We start from the raw sequence: 21,129 nt of genomic DNA on the forward strand, positions 1-21,129 counted from the left end.
TTGCATATGGTTGCGATATTTTGCCTGGATCCAATTAAGATAGAGAGTATGTTTGGTGTGGTTGTTTGAGTACTGGATTAGGACACTATGAGGCCAAGTTATGAATCCCTGCTTGACCATGGAAACCTACTGTGTGACCTTGGCCAAGGCTCGTTCTCTTAGTTTCAGAGGAAGGCAAAGGGAAACCCCCTGTGAACAATTTCTGCCATGAAACACCTGTGATGAGTACATCTTATGGCCACCATAAATTAGAAATGAGTTGAAGGCACACGACAGCATATTAAGATAACCTCCAACTACTTACAAGAACATGAAAAAATTACTTGATGAACTGACAGAATATTTATCAGCAGCTTGCTCTAATCCTTCACTATGCCAAGTCTCAGAAATTTTAAAGAATGAGACCCCCAAATCTAACTCCTAAATATATGAATGGTGAATTGTATGGTTTTATTTCATTTTTTTAAAAAAAAAGACAAACATGAAGTACAACAGACTGCAAAATATGTAATTATGTATGCAACTCAAAATTTTGTTAAGATGATGAATATGTAATGGATATGCTACTAAGGAGCCTGTTCAGATCCTGAACTGGTGCTTGGCTGCTGTGATGGTCTGGATGAGGGCAAACAAATTGAAATTGGATCCAGACAAAACAGAGGTCCTCCTAGTCAATCATAAGGTCAAACAGGGTGTAGGGTTACAGCCTGTGTTGGATGAGGTTACATTCTCCCTGAAGGTTCAGGTTTGCAGCTTGGGAGTGATCCTGGATTCATCCTTGAGCCTGGAATTCCAGGTCTTGGCAGTGGCCAGGGGAGTTCCTGAACTATAAAAACTTATGCTCCAGTTGCGCCTGTACCTTGGGAAGTCAGACTTGGCCACAGTGGCCCACGATCTTATTACATCCCAAATAGATTACTGCAGTGTGCTCTATGTGGGATTATCTAGAAGCTTCAATTGTTCCAATGGGCGGCAGCCAGATTGCTCATTGGAGCAGCATACAGGGAGCATACAGCCCCCCTGTTATGCCAGTTCCACTGGCTGCCAGTCTGCTACCAAGCACAATTCAAAGAGGTGGCTTTAGCCTATAAAGCCCTAAACGGATCTGGCCCTGTACGAATGTATCTCCTGCTATGGCCCACCTCGGAAGTTAAGATCATCAGGGGAGGTCCTGCTCTTGGTCCCACCACCTTTGCAAACGCGATTGGTTGGGAAGAGAGACAGGGCCTTCTCAGTGGTGAGCCCTCGTTTATGGAACTCCCTCCCCGATGAAATCAGGTCAGCCCCCTCCCTCCTGTCTTTCAGGAAAAAGTTAAGAAGTGGCTGTGGGAGCAAGCATTTAACCAGGAAACAGTGCAATGATGATCACGGATTAATGGAATTGACAATTGGACAGGACTCAGACTACAATCTGGATTGTGTGATTTTAATTTATGTTTTAATTAACGTTTAATTGTATCGTTTTAATTGTATCTGTTTATTTTATATTTATATGTATCGGCATCAAATTGCTGCCTGCTGTATGTCTGTGCTGAGTTCCCCTTTTAGGATGAGAAGGACAGGATACAAATATGCGAAATAAATAAATAAATAAATAAATAAACAAACAAATAAATGTATATAAATGCCTTCTGAAACTAGAGACCAATGATGAAGTCGGACAAGAGTATGGGATACAGTGAGCCCAAAGGGTTTGGGCATAATGTCTGTATGAATGCAGGAGAGAAAATATGATGCAAAGATAAAATTTACTTTGTGCAAAAATATATAAGCAAACCTGCAAAAGATAATATATAGTTGGTAACTAAGCCCTCCTGCCCCCACCCCCAAAAGCAGTAAAAGCATCTTACTGCCTCATCACACCAGAGCATGAATCCTCTTTAAATCTGGTTTCTGCCTCCTGCAGAATTCTGAGGTTTGTAGTTTGGTGAGACTCAGGACCTGTCTGGTTGAGCTGTTTAAAGGCTCCAAACTCTAGTGTGATGAGGTCCTTAGAATTTTTCATAGCAATGTTGGGAATGACAAGAAAAGGAGAATTTCTTTTTCAAATCTGATGTACTTGCAATAAGGTGAAAAATTACTGGTCTAAGATTTTGTTCATTTCAAAAATTAAAACTAGACATTGTAATGATACTAGAAATATTTCTGCTGAGCATTATTGTTAAAGATTTGGATTGTAAAGGACAACGCCACCAAGTCTATGCTTTGCTCAAATTTGGAAACAGACCAAAGCGCCAATGATGGAAGAACGGATTGTTTCACTTGCTGAGTTGACGCAAATGGACAAATTAATGTGGCTTCTAAAGATACTAGTATGCCAGATGAAGACTTTCTGAAGACTGGAAAAATGCATAGATATTGCAGGAAAGACAAACTCTAATGGTGTAATTAAGTTATGGTTATAGCTTTTACCAACTTGAGTCAGATTATGTATTACATATGTGTTGGTGGAATAATCATTTTTTCTTTTCTTTGTTTTTTTCTTTCCCTCGCCTATATTTTTAAATGTTTATTTTGTGGTAAAATAGATTGCTGGTATTAAATATAATAAACCATTGGGAAATGAATATACTGGTAAAAATATAAGAAGTTATCCTTAAGGCTTTCATCTACATTTAGTGACTGAACAGAAAACATGTTTATGCAGCCTTTCTTGGACAGGATGGTGTGACAAAGGACTCAATTTCACACTTCGATTAAACTGCGTGCCCTACTCCTGTACTCATTCCACAAAAAATGATGATTGGCATTCTTAGTCCTATCCCTTCATTTTATACATCCATCAGTAGTAACAAATGACAAAGGAAATGTTGTGTTATATTTTCTGAAATTATGCATATCTGTTTTTGGAAGAAAAATAACTGAAGATTAGTTAGTCTTCTTCTAATAGTTTTATTGGTTATCAAGTATGCTAGGATGGTTTGCTAGACTGTTTCCAGATACAGTACAAGATGGGCATCCTTTATGCATAGTAACTTGTAAGGTTTCTCTTTTTACCTTGGTATGAATGAACATTTGAGGAACATTTATTTCTAACATTGCAGTTGATTGCTCTGGGGAAGACACTATCTAATCTTGTTTAATTTAACCTACATTTTGGTGGAATAATAATTTTTATTTTCTTGGTGTTTTTCTTTCCCTCTCATATATTTTTGAATGTACTGTATATACTCGAGTATAAGCCTAGTTTTTCAGCCCTTTTTAAAAGACTGAAAAAGCCCCCCTCGTCTTATACTCGGGTGAGGGTCCTGGTTGGCTTATATTTGGGTCAGCTTATACTGGAGAATATATGGTACATTTATTATTTTACTCTATTTTTATTTTTATTATTAATACATTTATTATTTCACTCTGATCTTCTTCTTCTTCTTCTTCTTCTTATTGCATTTATTATTTTACTCATGTATTTATTATTATTATTATTATTACATTATTAAAAGGATACATAAGCACATTTACATTGAAGATGAGAATAATGATTTGATCAGAGTTATCTTAAATTTGAGCTTTATGTAAATATTCAAAAACCTACTGATGCCTCAATTAATGTAATTTTATTGGTATCTATTTTTATTTCTGAAATTTACCACCCTCGGCTTATACTGGAGTCAATGTTTTCCCAATTTTTGTGTAGTAAAATTAGGTGCCTCGGCTTATATTTGGGTCGGCTTATACTTGAGTATATACGGTATGTTATTTTGTGGTAATATAGATTGGTGGTATTAAATAAAATATAAATTTTATGTGTTTACATTTAATGTGTTGTGTAACAATTTAATTGTATTGAATTTCAATAAGCCAAATCTACAGGACAAGTATTTTATGTAGCACTTTTATACTGTTTATACTGTTGCACTTTAATATTGTATTCATTTATTTTACATGCAAATTGCCTATTGTCTAAGCATCAACAAAATATGTGACTATCTTTTGTCCAAAATACTTGGAACCAGACAGATTGTGGATCAGGATAAACCGGCAAAATTACAAGGAAGTAAAAAGGCAAATTCTGCATTTTGCTGTATTGTGTGGTAACAGATCTATTTCCACAGAAACTACTCTCTATGGAAGGGATCAGTGTGGCTTCTTTAATAAATCTCATGTACTTATCACAGATGAGCACATCCATCTTTTTACTAGTATCAAAAACTAAGCTCTAGTACCAGCATGGCTTGGTTTGATTTAGGCACTGCTTAATCCAAGGTCAGTCCACAGTATTACAGATTGATAAAGATGGGAACCGCACATGGAGCTCCCTGCGATCTCTTGACCATTGCACTGTGGTTATAATGGGGCAGCTATGCAATCAGCAAAGAAGGGCTAAAGCAATCCATTCTGACCTCAGCAACCACGATGGCTAGGTGCTCAGAGGGAGTTCTGTGGCTGGCAAGGAACAATGGCAGCGACTCATCTCCTTTCCTGCACTGACCATTTCAAAGTGCTTGCATTTCTTAGGAGGACGCAGTACTTCCTTTTGTCATATATTTCTTCAAGAAAACAGGTATATAAATGACTGCACTGTCTACAGTGTCAATTTATTTAAAAAGTAAAACAAAAATGCAACCAAAGTGCCTTCCTGTATAACGCATATCCTGTATAACGCATAGCTTGTATGTGGTAACTATGAAAAGAGATTAGGGTTGCTGTTTAAGAACATGATGAATATATTTTCTTCTGAAGAGATCACATTTTTGAAGAAGATAGCTATATAATACAGTGTTCATGTTTAAATGGGAGAATTCTGCTTGTCTAAGGCATTTTTCCACTTTAATCCACTTTAAATGCTGTGACTACCTCCTGCAGAATTCTGGGGCTTGTAGTTTAGGGAGGGGCCTTTAAACTGCTCATCCAGAGAAGCCCTGGGCCTCCCTAAACTGCAAGCCCCAGAATTCTGCAGGAGGTAGTCACAGCATTTAAAGTGGATTGAAGTGGGAAAATGCTCAAGTGTAATGAGGCCCCAAGACACTACGTCAGCTTTTTTTCTCCTGCTCTACAATTAGCTTGAGGTGAAAAACTGCTTGAAGAAAATTTGAGAAGGGTAAGGAGGCAGTTGTGGATGGCTAGCTTGTTGAAACATCTCCTGCTTCATAACTCATATTCACTCTGCTTCTAGCCTCTTTCATGGTAAACATGGGGAGAGGATTTATTTTACTGAAAAAAATCCAGGATGTATCTCTACACTTTGGAATTAACACAATTTGACACCACTTTTAACTTCAATAGTTCAGTTCAATGGAATCATGGGATTTGTAGTTTTACAAAGTTTTTAGCCTTTTTGGCAAGAACAGTGGTTCTCAATGTGTGAGTCCCCAGATGTTTTGGCCTTTAACTCCCAGAAATCCTAACAGCTGGTAAACTGACTGGGATTTCTGGCAGTTGTAGGCCTGGGGACCCACAGGTTGAGAACCACTGGGCCAGAGCAATATTGCCTCACAAATCACAACTCCCATTGAGTCATGGTAGTTAAAGTGCTGTCAAACTGCATTAATTCTATAGTGTAGAGGCACCCCCAGGCTTCAGCAACATAACATTATTCCTTCCCAGCTGTTTTACAGAAGGATGCATTTAAGCATGCCATTAGAAACTGAGCTTCTGCTAACCACATAGGAAATATCGCACATAGCAAGAATATACACAACACATGATAGGAACTATTTTATACAGAGCTCTAATGAAAATATCTGTAATGATTTGTTGAATAGGTTTCAATGGGAGTTTAAATGCATCTAATGTAAAATGGACTGGAGCCAATGTCCTGATAAAGAATAATGAAGGGTAGCATTTAGTGCTTGTTCCATGGCTTCTATTTTTTTTCACAGTCAGATTTGTATGCACAGTGTTACCTCACCAGAGTGCTTATTACAAATGACACAATTAAGATTTTCCTTAAGGTTCTTTCCTAAAATACCTGGAAGGAACACGCAACATCAGTTCAATGTTTAGTTGATATTAACTTTCTAGACTCTAGCATATTAAAATACTATATACTATATTCTTAGCATAGATTTCTCAGGCTTTAATTCATAACCTCTGAATTGCAATGCAACTGTTCCTGATTGCTCTGAAGTAAAAGAAAAGAAAGAAATATTCACTTGAATAGCACTTACTGCATTGATCAAAGTAGAATAATGCCAATAATGTAAACCATTCAATATAGATTAAAATACACATGAAAGAAAGCAGGAAAGAAAAGAACCAAATAACTTGTTCTAATGGCGGTTGACTCACTGCTGAGGGAAAGGCTTTTAACAGATTCATGCTGTGCTTTACAAAATAAATGCATTTTAAACTGTGTTTAATTCAATAGCTATTCAATATTATAGTTAAATTGTATTTTAATGTTACAACATTTTGTATATTTTAAACTGCACTTGTTTTTATTTATTTTAACTGGTATTTGGTTAAATTCAGTTGTGACTGAATTTACATTTTGCTTTTCTCCCATATGGGACCCAAAGCGCCTAGCAGTGTACTAAATCAAGAATTATGCAGGCCCCAGTGATTCAATGTGTCTCTAGTTGTAATTATTCTAGTTGTAACAATTAGTTCTAGACATGTGTGTATGCAATATTAAATCTCAATGATAGATTCATTTCCCCTTTTAGTTACATGCCAAAGATTTGTCTATCATTAATGAAACAAACAGATTCACATCTATAAGGGCTCAAGATTCATCATTGATCTATACACACTGGTTCTAAATTCACTTTGTGCTGGCTGAAGTAGGGCAACAAATCAGACTTCTTCAGAGAAGTTCAGAAAACCTCTGATAAAAGAAATATTTTTAGATAGGAAATTTATTCTACAGTTGCATCATGCCTCATTCAGAGAATTGGACAGGGAAGGAGATGCTCCTGCTTTCAATTTGTAACAGTCAAATTAATTCTTCTGTCTTTTTTCTTATCTCAAAAAAATCCATTAAGAAGGGAAAACTAGACTAGTTGCAAAATGTCATTTGACTGGCGATACTAGGAGCCATCTGTCTGGATGTGTCTGGAGATTTAGAAAGTGAAATCTTGAAATTCAGTGATAAGGACAGTGACCATGAACCAGAAGGCATATCTGATGTGGCTGCACAAAGAGGCAATGACTAATCTGATATTGAGACCAGCTCCAGTTACAAAGATGAAGAAGGCATTTATTTATTCATGTGAGGACCCTCAAGGGAGGTAATTGTTCATGTCTCAGATACTGAGCTGGACTCAAAGAAAGAGGAAAGATGTCATATCTGTCCTAGAAAAGAGAGCTAAAAACAACCATGGCAGAGGGGTCATAATTGCAAGCTTTTTCATTGTTAAAACATGCAATGTCCATTTATAGTTTGTGCCAGACTGGAAAATTTACTTTTCAGACTACAGCTCCCAGAATTCACCAGCTAGCATGGCCACTGCATTTCTGACTATTACTAGGAAAGTGCAAATAAAAGGGTAAAAAGTACAAAGGTTACCTGATTAATAACTCAAATGTTCAGTTGTAATTTGAAAATATTTTGATAGGTTGTATAGAAATATGTGTAGTGCAAAAAACTGTTATTCTGTTTTATAACTTATACGTCTCAGTTGTTGCTTCAAGAAACTATATTAGCAAGTATAAACATCCCTCTCATGTTTTATGCTCTATACATTATGCAGCAGAAGCAGAGTTTTGGGTAACAACAACAACAACAACAACAACAACAACAACACTTCTTGGCAGGGGGCTGGACTGGATGGCCCATGAGGTTTCTTCCAGCTCTATGATTCCATGATTCTATGATTCTGATTTTATCTCAGCTGAGACACGAAGTAGCTTACAACATTAAAAAAACATTGCAATTTAAAATGTACAACATTCAAATATTAAAATAGGATTAAACAAACCAGTCAATTAATATCCCTTATAACATGTAAAAATTAAAAATTGTTAAAATAATCAAATACCCTACAAGTCTCATTCCCCCACCCTCTATTTAAAAGTCTCTGCTTTAAAATCAGGAGAATGTTTTACCACCTCATCACACTTACAGTTTTCCCCTCCCATTTTACTGGCAATCATGGTAAATTTACTGGGAGTCACGGCTGCCATAAGACAACTTCCGGTCATCGTTCCTGCCCCCCAGTCACAGAACCACAGAGCAATTGTGAAATTGAGCAGATCTATAATCTCTGGGAGAATTTGTGAATTTAGCCACAATAACGCTAAGGACCTGTTATTTTGGCTCAAAGCAATATGTGATGGGGTCTGTGGCAGTATCTGCTATTTCGGAACTTGCCTTGGTGAAAAGGGGTGTTCCAAAGGGTGGCCCTTAGCAGCGAGCTGTTTTTAGCAATGAGCTGTCATCCCTCTTTACAGAAGTGCATAATAACTCCTTCCCTTTGCAGATTTCTTTAAAAAATATTAATGACAGATATAGCGTAATAACGCCATTGTAGAACAGAGAACAGGCAGTTTCCTTTTGCTGGTTTGTCCCAATTATAATATTATACTTAGCAGAGAGATGTCATCCCTGTTTATAGAAATGATTATTCCTTCCTATGGAAAGAAATGATTTAAAACAGCATCCCTGTTTCAAGGATCCAGTGGTTTTAGATGCAGAATAATAGGATCCTATTGAAAGCAATGGTTCAAAACAGCATCCTTGCCTCAAAGGTCTAATGAGATTAGATGCAGAACTAGTGCATCCCACGTAAAGCAATGGATTAAAACAACAGCACTGTTCAAGGGTCTCTTTCATATCAATATCAACCATGATTGCAATGATGGTGGGACTGAGAGAAGGACCTCTCAGAGCCCAAGCAAGTTTGTACATTGAAGATATGAACTGCCAAATAGCCTGGACCTGAGCCATATAGGGATTTATAGGTCATGTTCCAGCACTTTGAATTATGCTTGAAAACAAATAGGGAGCAAGAAGCTGTTGCAAGGAGCTGCTGCAACTGGGGAGTTGTGTGATCCCTTTAGCTAGCCCCATTTAGCAAGCTCTTTGGACTAGCTGAAGTTTCTGAACCCTCTTCAAAGGCAACCCCAAGTAGAGCATGCAATCCAAATATCCATATCTATATGTGTGTGTATGTGTGATATATCCATAAAATGATTCCACTTACTGCCTGGACTGGTGTTATACATCCAAATAGTTTCCCTCCCATCCCTGCATTTTACATACAGCTCTGAAGTGCAAATAAAATCCAAAAAATCCCAAAGCTAAATAGAAGTGCTGATGAGAAATAACTTCCAGGCAGTCCTGGTTCTTTTCTTGGCTGATTTTCATTTTTGACTAATTTTGGTTACAGGGAGAAAAAGTGGCTCCCATCCTAACCACAACTCTCCACCTCTGGATGCGATGTTTCTGATGAGGGCATGCACCATATTAATTGTATCTGAGAAGTGTTACTTACGCCATACTGGTGATTTCACAACAACTACGGAAGTCCACTGGAGCATGCAGTCAGTCTATGCTGAGTCAGGACAATTCAAGAAATGTGGGGTTGGGAGAACGGGAAGTGTTGCTACTTTTAAAAAATATTTTTAGTATATTGTGTCATTTTGCAAAGTCTTATTTCTCTTAGGTTCAAAGTCAAGTGAACACTTTGTGAAACACCACAATATACTAAAAAAAGTACTCACCTGGACCTTTGTCCTCGGGCTCCAGGTTTCAGTGGATTTCCAGAGTTGATGTGATATTACCAACACTGACCATGATGCTTAGGCCATTTACTTCAGATCATATAAGTAGATGTTCAAAGTAGAAATGAAGAAGACTGGACCTATGAAGAAAATTAAAAAGGTACAATTCAAACCACTATTAACTGATACCCACTCACCTTTTCGGACAGACTTTTGATGTGTGATCTAGCTTATAAATAGTATTTGCTAGCATTTACTAGTTACTCAGGTTCAGGCTATCTGAAATATCATCTTACTATAAGAGATCCTTGGGGAAGAACTTTTTTTGGTCATGGCTGGTAAGGAGACAGGAGAAAGCTTTCCCCATGGCTGCTCCCAAGCTGCAGAACTCCCTTCCAATAGGCAAGGCTGGTCCCCTCTTACGACCTCATCAGACGCAGAGGGAGAGTGTCTTCTCCCTGCTTCTCTCCGCTGCCAGAATGGAGCTCCGCAGAACCCATCACATGATGCAGGGCAACTTCCAGCAGGACTCCGTGGGGCTTGGTTTTAGTAGCAGAGAGGAAATGGAGACCAGAATGCCCCTGGAGGAAGCGAGGGAAGACAATTTGAGGAGGAAAACAACAGGGGAAGACAGGACATGGACCCCAACTGGAAGGAACAGAGCCTGTCGGTTCTCTCCGCTGTCCCACTTTCCCACCTTTCCCCCATTGCCCTCGCTTTACTCCTGCCTGTCTGATGAGATCCTTTCCTTTCCTTTCATTGGTAGTAAATGCTTTTTAAAAAATTTAAACAGATATTTAGTTATTACATAGCTTTGGGGAACTACTATTATGGTGTGAATAAGGGTGTTGTGTTTGTTCCCAAGTGTTAAAAGATTTTACACTTTTTAAAAATCAATGGAGTTTTAACATGATACCTTGTTTAATTGTATCATTTTACTTTTTGTTATCACATCATTAATTTTAGGTTTAGCTTTCCTTAAAAGATTGCTGGGATATAAAAAGTCACACACCCCTTTTTTGCCTCCCCCCTTCTTTGTGTACATGAGATCTGGCTGGATCTGGGGCTCTCCTTTCTCCCCACTCCCTCCTCAGAGGAAAGGCAGTATTAAAAAAAGAAATGCAAATAGAGTCAGGTGAGTCTTTCCCCCCCGTTTCCTCCAAAGTAAGAGAAGGAAAGCCCCAGACTTTGTATTTCCTCTCCCTTCTCCATACTGTCTCCTCATATGTAAGATAGGAAAAGCTGAGTGGGAATTTGAACCCTAGTCACCAATATACCATACTGGCTCTCATAAGGCACTCCACTTCAAACTTTCATATTCTAGCTTCATTTGAAAAAATTAAACATTCTGAGACCCCTATCATTTTAAAATCATACAGATATTGTATTGTCAAAGGCTTTCATGGCCGGAATCACTGGGTTGCTGTGAGTTGTCCTGGCTGTATGGCCATATTGCAGAAGCATTCTCTCCTGACTTGTCACATGCATCTACGGCAGGCATGCTCAGAGGATGTGAGGTATGTTGGAAGCTATGCAACCCCACGTGAGGAGATATGATAGCCATGTATAAATATGTGAGAGGAAGTCATAGGCAAGAGAGATCAAGCTTGTTTTCTGCTGCCCTGGAGACGAGGACGCGGAACAACAGCTTCAAACTACAGGAAAGGAGATTCCACCTGAACATTAGGAAGAACTTTCTCACTGTGAAAGCTGTTCGACAGTGGAACTCTCTGCCTCAGAGTGTGGTGGAGGCTCTTTCTTCGGAGGATTTTAAATAGAGGCTGGATGAACATCTGTCGGGAGTGCTTTGCATGCGATTTTCCTGCTTCTTGGCAAGAGTTTGGACTGAATGGCCCACGAGGTCTCTTCTATGATTCTACCCCACAACCTCTGAGGATGCCTGCCATAGATGCAGGCAAAATGTCAGGAGAGAATGCTTCTGGAACATGGCCATACAGCCTGGAAAACTCACAGCAACCCAGTTATTCTGGCCATGAAAAACGTCGACAATCGCCCACCATTGCTGACATAGTGCAAATGACAAACTCACAGGTGGCTGGTACTTATGTTAGGTTCTCCTGGAACAGACAAAGGCCCCTATACTGCCCCTATATCCCAGGATCTGGTCCCAGATTATCTTCTTATACCAGATTATCTGGCAGTTATAATCCAATTTAAAGCAGATAATCTGGGATCAGATCTTGGGATATAGGGCAATATAGAAGGGGCCTAAGCTGTCAGAGAAGGGGATGTTTCCTTTGCTGTTACCATACCTTAACTTTTATTTAAAGAGAAGCAATCTCTTTCTCTGAGTAGAATGGAAAAAGGTATTTTTGAATGTCTGAGCAAGGAAAGAGCAGTGGCAGCCAGGGACTGCTGGCCCCCAAGACAGCACCAGTGCTTTCCTCTTTCCATAGAATGATCCTCGACTTATCCACAAGTCATATCAAAATCTATATTTTGCCCAAAAAACCTGTCCTTGACTTATACATGAAGTTGGCTTATACACAAATTATTTTCCAAAATGAGGAAAAAATAATTTTATTTTCCCCACTCCAAGTTGTCCTTGTTCCATGTGGAGGTATTTTTTGATTGTGTAACACAACCCTTGGGTTGAGTTGAAATCTTGCATGACTGATCCGTTCCATGTAACTGGATATAAAAATACAAATGTACATCCTAGGCACATGTGCAGTAGTAGACATCGACACGTGCAATGGTATCATATTCATAACTTTGCTTTCACGATTTTGAATTAAATGCTTCACATATGACGAAAATGTCCAAACATCACTTATGCCTGTTTAAGATTCCAATGACCTTTACCTTTGCTAAATCTGGAGACTTCAAATAACACGCAATGTAAAATATCAGTCTCTGATTGAACTGACCGTTACTGTATGGCCTGTAATTCTATTATGAATTCAGATGGTGGAACGATTAAAGGTAGCAACCGGCCTTTAATCATTCTGTAACCCTTTAAAACAATTTTAGGAACCATTAGAAATAAGCATTCTTTTATTAGAAATAAGCATTCTTTTATCCAAACAGAATGCGCTGTAATGTGTAGCACAGAACAATTTAGTATCAGAGGAGGTCCCATGGGTCACCTAATCCATCCAACTGAAATGGTGGAGGGCTTTGAATATGGCCAAAGCAATAATCCACCAACTGTAATCACTGCACTTGAAAGTCAATTCTAAATTCGGTTATGTTAATAATTTTAGGTTTTGCTGCCTTGATATTTCACATTTAAGCAACTTCCTTCTCTCTATAATTTAGTTCTTTATTTAGCTCACAAAGTAAGTGCTAAACTCTAAGTAGGTAGAGTATTTATCTTCTGGAATCAGTTCCAGTTGCTCTTAGCAACCAAGGCTTGAAGGAAAGTCTTGCTTTCATCTTGCATTTCTGGATAGGACCAATGGGTCAATTTCATAGCAACTCTAGGAAGTGGCTCTTGAGCTTAAGAATAGTCAAGAGAGGCCCTGCTTTCATTCAAATTACAAATCAGTAAGGTTCAAACTAATTCAGTCTTGTTAGTACTAGCCTTAGTAATATCAAGCTAATTCATAATTTTTAGTAGTGATTGATTATTCCATTTATTGTAATTAAGAACAACAGCAGTAATTATAGGAAAATTAGTACAGTTTATGAGACACAGTGGGAAGTTAAAGTCACCTTTTCACTCATGGATGTAGAGAATACCTTGGACATTATGTTTGAAAACCATCTAAGATGGGAATATTGGCTCACTAATTTTACTGGGAGCATAAATACAGATAATATAGCATTCTCTAAAGCAGGCATGGACAAACTTTTTCACCTTGGGGCTGCATTCTGGGCCCAACCAAGAGTTGGGCCAGGAGGGAGGGCAGCCGGGCATGCACTGGGTGGGACAGGCCCGGGAGGGAGAGGGCCTGTGAGAGAGTGGGGCTGGGAAGGGGCAGGGTAGGTCCCGGGTCATCCTCAGGTTGTTCTTCTGCTACTCACCCCATCCTTATTCTGGGAGGAAGACATGCAGCGACTGCTCCAATCCTCCTCCCCCAATCTTTGGGTTGTCCTCTCAGCATTATGATGGGAGGAGGGCGAGATAGGCAATGGTCAATTTATTATTTATTTATTTACAGCATTTATATTCCGCCCTTCTCACCCCGAAGGGGACTCAGGGCGGATCACATTACACATATAGGCAAACATTCAATGCCTTTTAACATAGAACAAAGACAAACAAACATAGGCTCCGAGCCAGGCCTCGAACTCATGACCTCCTGGTCAGAGTGATTCATTGCAGCGATTGATTGCAGCTGCTCTCCAGCCTGCACCACAGCCCGGGCCCAGAGGGCTCTCAGCCATTGCATGCCTTCCTTGGGCCGTCCTCTCAACATAAGGACAAGGCCGCTCGCACTGTCTTTATGCAAGGAGATGGGCAAGACATACGGTGGCTGACAGTGCTCCAGAGGGCTCTCAGCTGCTGCATGCCTCCCCCCCCCCCCAGTCCCTTCTGCATCCTTATGAATGGTGGCAGGCCATCATGTCCGTACGACAAGAGGACAGGGAAAATGAGCTGGGCCTAAGATAAGTGCCCAGGGAGCCACATTCAGCCCCTGGGTCTTAGTTTGCCCATGCCTGCTCTAAAGTATATGCACTCTTTTCATTATTACTAATTATAAATATTCCAAAGTGTTATACACAATGCAGGGTATATCCCTGAACTGTACATGTATACATTGCCCACTAGACTGATGAACTGTTTAGTTTAGAAAATAGCAATATTATCAAATTAGTTTTATAAGAATAGATTTCAAAGAATATAACACTTTGATCTGTGATAACATGCATTGGAGAAACCAACTCCAAATTGTTTGGTCCCAAATGACCATTAAAAGAGCATACAAAGTACTGGCAGACTTATATGTAACCTGTTACAAGTAGTGATTTGCGCCTGTTATGAGCTAGGGATTTTGAGGGGAGTGGTAATGAGGTCCTAATGACTGCCACTTTGTAAAACAATGTAATGAATGCAAAATCTGCTACTTTTCATGTAATAAACATCATTTACCTGTTACTATTTCTTTTCTCCCGAAAGTAACATAATGAGTAGTTTGGTGTTATTCTTCCCTCTTCTATTTGTATATTCTCCAATGAGCTAACATAACTTAAGGAGCAAGAAAGGTATGAAATTTGTGAGCCTATTTATCCCAGTTTTGGATCTGAAAAATGCTGTACAGAAAATGTTGCTTCTATTCTAAATCCAAACACCAGTCAATAGGATAATGGCCAAGCATTTTTTGAAGAAAAAAAAGATTACACCAATTTTAATGGGTAGATGCGTGCCAAAGCAGGAGAAATCAGATGCCTTAACCTATGGAAACAATCACGTTAGATGTGAAGCAATAAGCTATGAACGGCATGTGCAGATCAGAAAACACCAACGGAATCATGAAGTAGCTATTTCATAAAGATAATTGAACACCCAGGGCATGTACTGATTCATTCCATGCAGGCAAAGGCATTGCAGTTTTGACCTCTACAACTTCGAAGCTTGTAAGAGTATATGGCCAAGTGCTGAAAAATGAGAAAACTTTGAACATTTTGAAGCTGCAGGGAGTAAAAGGCTGTTTTTGTGGTTGCAAGACTATGATTGATATTTCAGGGTAAACTTACAAAAGGTGCTTGCACAGACCTGTGCTAGTGGGGATTTGCACTCTGTTATAGTGGATTTAGGTCTTTAAAACCTATGTCCTTTTATTACTGATTCAATATCATTTCAGACATAATAGAAAACTATGGCTTATTTTTATAGTGGGTTTCTGGTATCCACTGAGGGATGATTCCAGGACAGTCCACCCTCACCCCTCATAGAAAAAATCCTGGATGCTGAAGTCACATCCTATACAATGCTGGAATAAAATCGTGTTTCTTATATACAATAACAAACAACTCAAAATGACAGGAAGAGCAAAGGATCTGTGATGTACTCAACAAGCTTCTCTGAATAAAATGGGTGTGTTTTGTCATTCAGGTAATATTTTTTATTTTGGGCTAGGATAGAAGGCTGTGTTGTTATAGAATGTTTTGTTTGTTTGAGTTAATATGCACCACAACTAGTTATTTTTTGTTAGAAAGGACCAGAGATTGTTCAGATTCTGCAGTGAACAAAAGGTAGCTGTTGTGGAAAGTGCTTGGTGAACTCACAGGACAATGGATTGGAATAAAGACAGCCCTGCCAATATGGACACAATGGCTCATTTCAATGGCTTTATGACCCACGTAATACTCCAATAAGTTCCCAAAATCACCCCCCCCCCCAAATAAAGGAACATTGCTTTTTTGCATGAACTTCCATCTTGCAATATAGAACTGAATTTGAATGTGATCTGTGTCTTCAGGATCTTTTGGAACAGATAGCTGTAAAACTTTGCTAAATGGTTACTCCAGATTCTAGGTTACTGGGAACATACTAAAATGTAATTAGAGGTGTAGTGGAAGATTAGATTTTTAGTTAATAGTTTTATAAAGGTAATTTTGCATATTATATTATATTTGACATTATAAATACTCTATGTAAAATTCAGCTTCATCTGATTCTTGGTTTTAAGACTTTTTAACCAATATATTGCATTTTCTCTTAACACAATTGATTTTTCCTTCTGCTTTCAGGCATACTATCCCTTTATTTCAGAACCTTGATTCCCTGTATGTCTGCTGTTATTTAAATAAATCTTTACATTAAATGCCCCCAAGTTTAGCCTTGGATTATCTTCAATTACACCACTTCCTGCCAACTTGCAGATATAGAGAACCTTGTTTTCTAATTCAACAATATGTTATGTGCTAAGTTCAAGGGAAAAAACTATCAGTGTAAACTTGAATTATGGAATCATTCAAAATCATTGAAAAATCATCCATGAACTGAACCACTGAGTTCGAGCATGCTATCTTCTATTTCATAGAATATTCTAGACATGAGCATTAGAGTATCTTTTAAAAAGTGGCTAGCATACATAATATTCTTATGTTAGATACATCGGTAGTAGGACAAAAGACAGGTATAACAAGTTGAGTACTGTATTTGCAGCTGCATAAATTATGAATATTTAGATAATTAATTAGTATGGACATTTCCTTTCCTTTTATGGAGAAGCAATATTTTGCCCAGTTATTAACCAGCCTGTTTCCAGGCTTTTCAAATTCATACAATGTGGGAGTTGTAACCTACACAAATCTCTGACCAAGTCACTGTAGAAATGTAACCCTCATACATAATATTTTCATTCAATGCATTTTAAATCCAGGAAGGGTTTTAGTTTTCAAATAAATGATTAAGTTTAAATCTTAGACCATCATAAACAGATATGGATTCTATATTAAAAGGGTAACTGAATATATGTTGTAGATTAGACCTGTTAGTATAATGGTTTCATTTAATCTCAAAGAGATATATTTTATTTGTTATAGAAACAAGTTAGAATGAATAACTTTGGTAATTCATGACATAGGAAGTTGGAAACGGGAGTGAAACAAATAATTCAAATCAACCTTTTTCCTTGGCTGTTTTAGTCAATTGCTTTAATTGCCCTGATTTAAATGAAACTCTTTTGGCAATACTTTGAAGAACTTTTCCCACATTAAGACCTAATACTGTTTATTAATTCAGTTAAATGCAGAACCAATAGCATCACCTATAACATTACAAAAAATGCCTCTGGGAATTACATGCCAAGATAAGTAACAGCATCTGGGCACAACCAGAACTGCCAATCAGCAAAGGCACTCCATAATCTTCCATAATCTTTAGCTTTGATTTTTACTGCTTAATCAAATAACCACATAAATCTTTAAAAACATTAAAATCTTCAATACAAAAATGGAACACTGTAAAGCAGGGGTCCTCAAACTTTTAAAGCAGAGGGCCGGTCCACAATCCTTCAGACTGTTGAGGGGCCGAATTATCATTTGGAAAAAAAAGAACAAATTCCTATGCACATATCTTATTTGTAGTGCAAAACAACAACAATAACAATGAAAGACCAATACAATATTTAAAAATGAAAATAATTTTAACCAGCATAAACCTATCAGGATTTCAATAGGAAGTGTGGGCCTGCTTCTGGCCAATGAGATAGTCAGGTTAATTAGGATTGTTGTTGTTGTGTGTCTTCAAGTCATTTCAGACTTTGGGCGAGCCTAAGTCCAAATTTATTTATTTATTCATTTACTACATTTATTTACTACATTTATATCCCACCTTTCTCACCCTGAAGGGAACTCAGAGCAGCTGTATGTACATACAATATATTATATTATTAGCATAGCACAATATTAGCAATATATATTACTATATTGAACTATACAACTATACTGTAATATTATATGTAATATATAACATATAATTAATATTATTATATGGTATTATTATTAGTATTTATAAAATGATAATATTATTATCAATATCATATGTATATACAATATATTATATTATTAAAACTGATATAAAAATATTATATTATAAATGAGGGCGGGGGCCAGGTAAATGACCTTGGAGGGCCGCATCCAGCCCCCGGGCCTTAGTTTGGGGACCCCTGCTGTAAAGAATAAAATATTATATTATATAAATAATTTTCAAATCTAAAAAAAATAATACATAAAGTCTTTAACATTATTGTTTTATTCAAGGGCAAAGGCCAAAGTTTCCAAATATAATTCAAATACAGGAAGAGAAAAAGGTTGATCCTGTTTAGATTACCTTTTACTTGGTGAAATGACTCAGAAAAAATGCAGTCCTCAGGATCTTGGAAGTAAATCAATAATATTCAACCAATTGAAAATTATTAAGCAAAACAAGACTCAGCCATTATAGCAAAGATGAATTTCATTCATATATATATATATATATATATATATATCTATATATATATATATATATATGACAGTGTCATATTAATTTTTGCCCCCAAAGATGTGCTAGGTCCTATTTTCAGGGGATGCCTTATTTTTTCAAAAAGCAGTAAGATTTTTGCTCTGAAAGTCTTCCATGATTCCTTTCTTGTATGCTATGGAATAGCTCTTTCTTTTTACGCTCATGTCTACGGGTAAAGAGGTGGGAAAGGCGTGCGCAGGGCGATTGAGGAGGCGGGAAAGGCACGTGCCTTTCCCTCATTCTCTGCGCCGCATGCACCCTCCTCAGTGCCAGTGGCTCCCTCCTTCTCTGCCAAGGAAGGCGTGTGCAGCACGAAGGAGAAGGAGGGAAAGGCACATGCTCCCTCTTCCTAGGTCTTGCTTTTGGGGGATGTCTTATATTTGGCAATTCAGCAAAATTTCTACTAGGTCTTATTTTCAGGGGATGTCTTATTTTCAGGGAAACACGATATATCTATCTATCTATCTATCTATCTATCTATCTATCTATACAGATATACATTTCTAATTAAAGTGATGTGGAATTTTGTTTGGACATGACTGAAGAAAGGAGACTGACAGCAGAAGTTGTCTTCAAGATAATTTACTTTTGGCCAAGAGCAGGTGACAACGTTAGCTAATGCCTAGAAACGCAATGCTACCCTTTGCCTGTAGTGGCTTTCCAATTTATAGAATTTTACAGAAGCATGTGCACAGAGAGCTAACAATGGAATTTGCTGACTATTGTAATTCTTTTGGACGTGTGCAGTTGCCTTGTAACTTATATAACTCATTACTCATTGCATCAGGTGAACTGTCCAGAGTTTGTTCCACGTATGCACTATCCTCAGGTAACATGTTAATAGTTCATCCCATGTATGCATTATCCAGCAAGCCAAATCATTATTGCGGTTTGCATAACCATATCTGTTTTGAACTGGATTATAGGAGTCCACACTACCAGATAATCTGGGATAAACAGATAATCTGGGGGCAATTCCAGAAAGTGGTAAATTCCACTTTGACCTGGTTTTAAAAACCCAGGTGGGGGCAGACTGTACTCTGCACACCATAAAGAAGCACAAACTTTTCTCAGGTGTTGTCTACATGTTCTTCCGGTACCTACCGTGGGAACAGAGAAACAAACCCCTTTAAAACCCCTTTTAAAAATAAAAGAACTTTCCCGGCCCCATTAGTGTGGTGCTGGAGCTCTCCTGGCATGTAGGAATGACATGCCAGGAAAAGGGAGGGGAAGGAGCGATTTCCCCCTTTCTCCTGGCGCGTCATTGCTACGTGCCAGGAGAGCTCCGGCACCATGCTAATGGAGGCTTTAGTCCCCACCCCTTGAGTTACATTTTCCTGTATTTAGAGGACTTTGGAGCATGATATAATGTGGTCCATTTTTAGCACACTAAATTACCTGTAATGTTAAGAGATCTGAAACATTGGAAACATATTTCTCATAGACTGTATGATTCACGCAATTTTCACATTCAATCAATTGATTGGTCTTTTTAACAATTGGTAAAAAAAAAATTGATTGTGAACTATTGAAGTTTTTACAATCTTGATGTCTTCTTCATTCTTGGAAATGCTTACTGAATCTACACATAAAAAGGCCCTATTTGTTATTATTTCTTTTGTTAAGAAATATCATTCTGGCATAAATGAAATTAGGAATTCTGCTATCCTTTTCTATATAATCAGTGAACTGTAGGCTTGGCTTCCATATCAGCTCCATTTATGGCTCTTAAGCTGTGATATAATTACACAGCCCAATAACAAAAAATATTAGTGTCTTGGTTTTTCTTGGTGTTTTAGGCCTGTTCCTAGGGTTATTTGGGGCACTGATTCAGAAAATTGTATTGGATAGACAGCATCAGCTGTAGTTTTTTAAAATATGGTTTTCTATGGGTGACCAGATGATGATTGGTAGATGGCATCTATCACCAAAACTAGAGCTGATAGGGGGAAACTCGTGTCATTTTTGGAATCAGAGGGTCAAACATACCCAGAAACAGGATTAAAAATTGAGATACCAAAATGTGTGTTGGCCAGTGTTATGTATGAAATATATCAGATGTCACAGTGTCTCTTCAATAAGTCTGTTGATTGCTACTACTGTGACCCACTTCACACATCTTTTTAAGCACATGAGCTGGATATTTTGGTGGGAGGTCACTACTTGTAAAAATGTTTTCCTGGAACAATCTTTGAATTATCCAGTTTCTTGGAAGTTAAGTGGTAGTTAGTGGAAATGAATTCTCCATGGCCTTTTCTGTTGCTGAATGTCTTACACTGCAACACTGGAAAGATCAATGTCCCACTCTTATAGTTTTGTCTTTTCTGGGACTTGGATGATTTTCATCAAAGTTAATGTTATCAAGTCTTTTCTCTGCTATTGCACTTGTACCCTTATTGTTCTGTGTTTTTCTTTCTTTTTCTCTGTAGGATTTTTGCATAATAAAAGATAACATTACTATTTTTGGATACTAAAAATGTGCAGCTGCACAAACTGGCTCTAAGTATTATTTTAAAATACTGCTTTATGAGTTTCACTCATCAATCAAAAAGATAAAATATTTTCATAAGAGGTTCTCTCTCCCCCGCCCACCAGCAAATCTTTCA

The 21,129-nt window shown here is 37.9% G+C and overlaps 1 protein-coding gene across 6 annotated transcripts in view; it reads right to left on the minus strand.

Annotated features, from left to right (window-relative positions):
• kcnq5 (potassium voltage-gated channel subfamily Q member 5) overlaps positions 1 to 21,129 on the minus strand; it is a 425,255-nt gene that overhangs the window by 282,566 nt on the left and 121,560 nt on the right. Inside the window, exon 2 of one of the 6 annotated variants that reach the window (XM_062969057.1) lies at positions 9,604 to 9,743. The exons of 4 other annotated variants lie outside the window; for them this stretch is intronic. The gene's annotated coding sequence lies outside the window, so the exon portion shown is untranslated. Of the gene's footprint in view, positions 9,744 to 21,129 lie in introns of all 6 variants that reach the window. One more of the 6 variants, XM_062969056.1, reaches the window with a different exon arrangement.

Source organism: Anolis carolinensis, chromosome 1 (genome assembly GCF_035594765.1).
Source record: "Anolis carolinensis isolate JA03-04 chromosome 1, rAnoCar3.1.pri, whole genome shotgun sequence".
In the NCBI taxonomy this organism is placed as follows: Eukaryota; Metazoa; Chordata; class Lepidosauria; order Squamata; family Dactyloidae; genus Anolis; species Anolis carolinensis.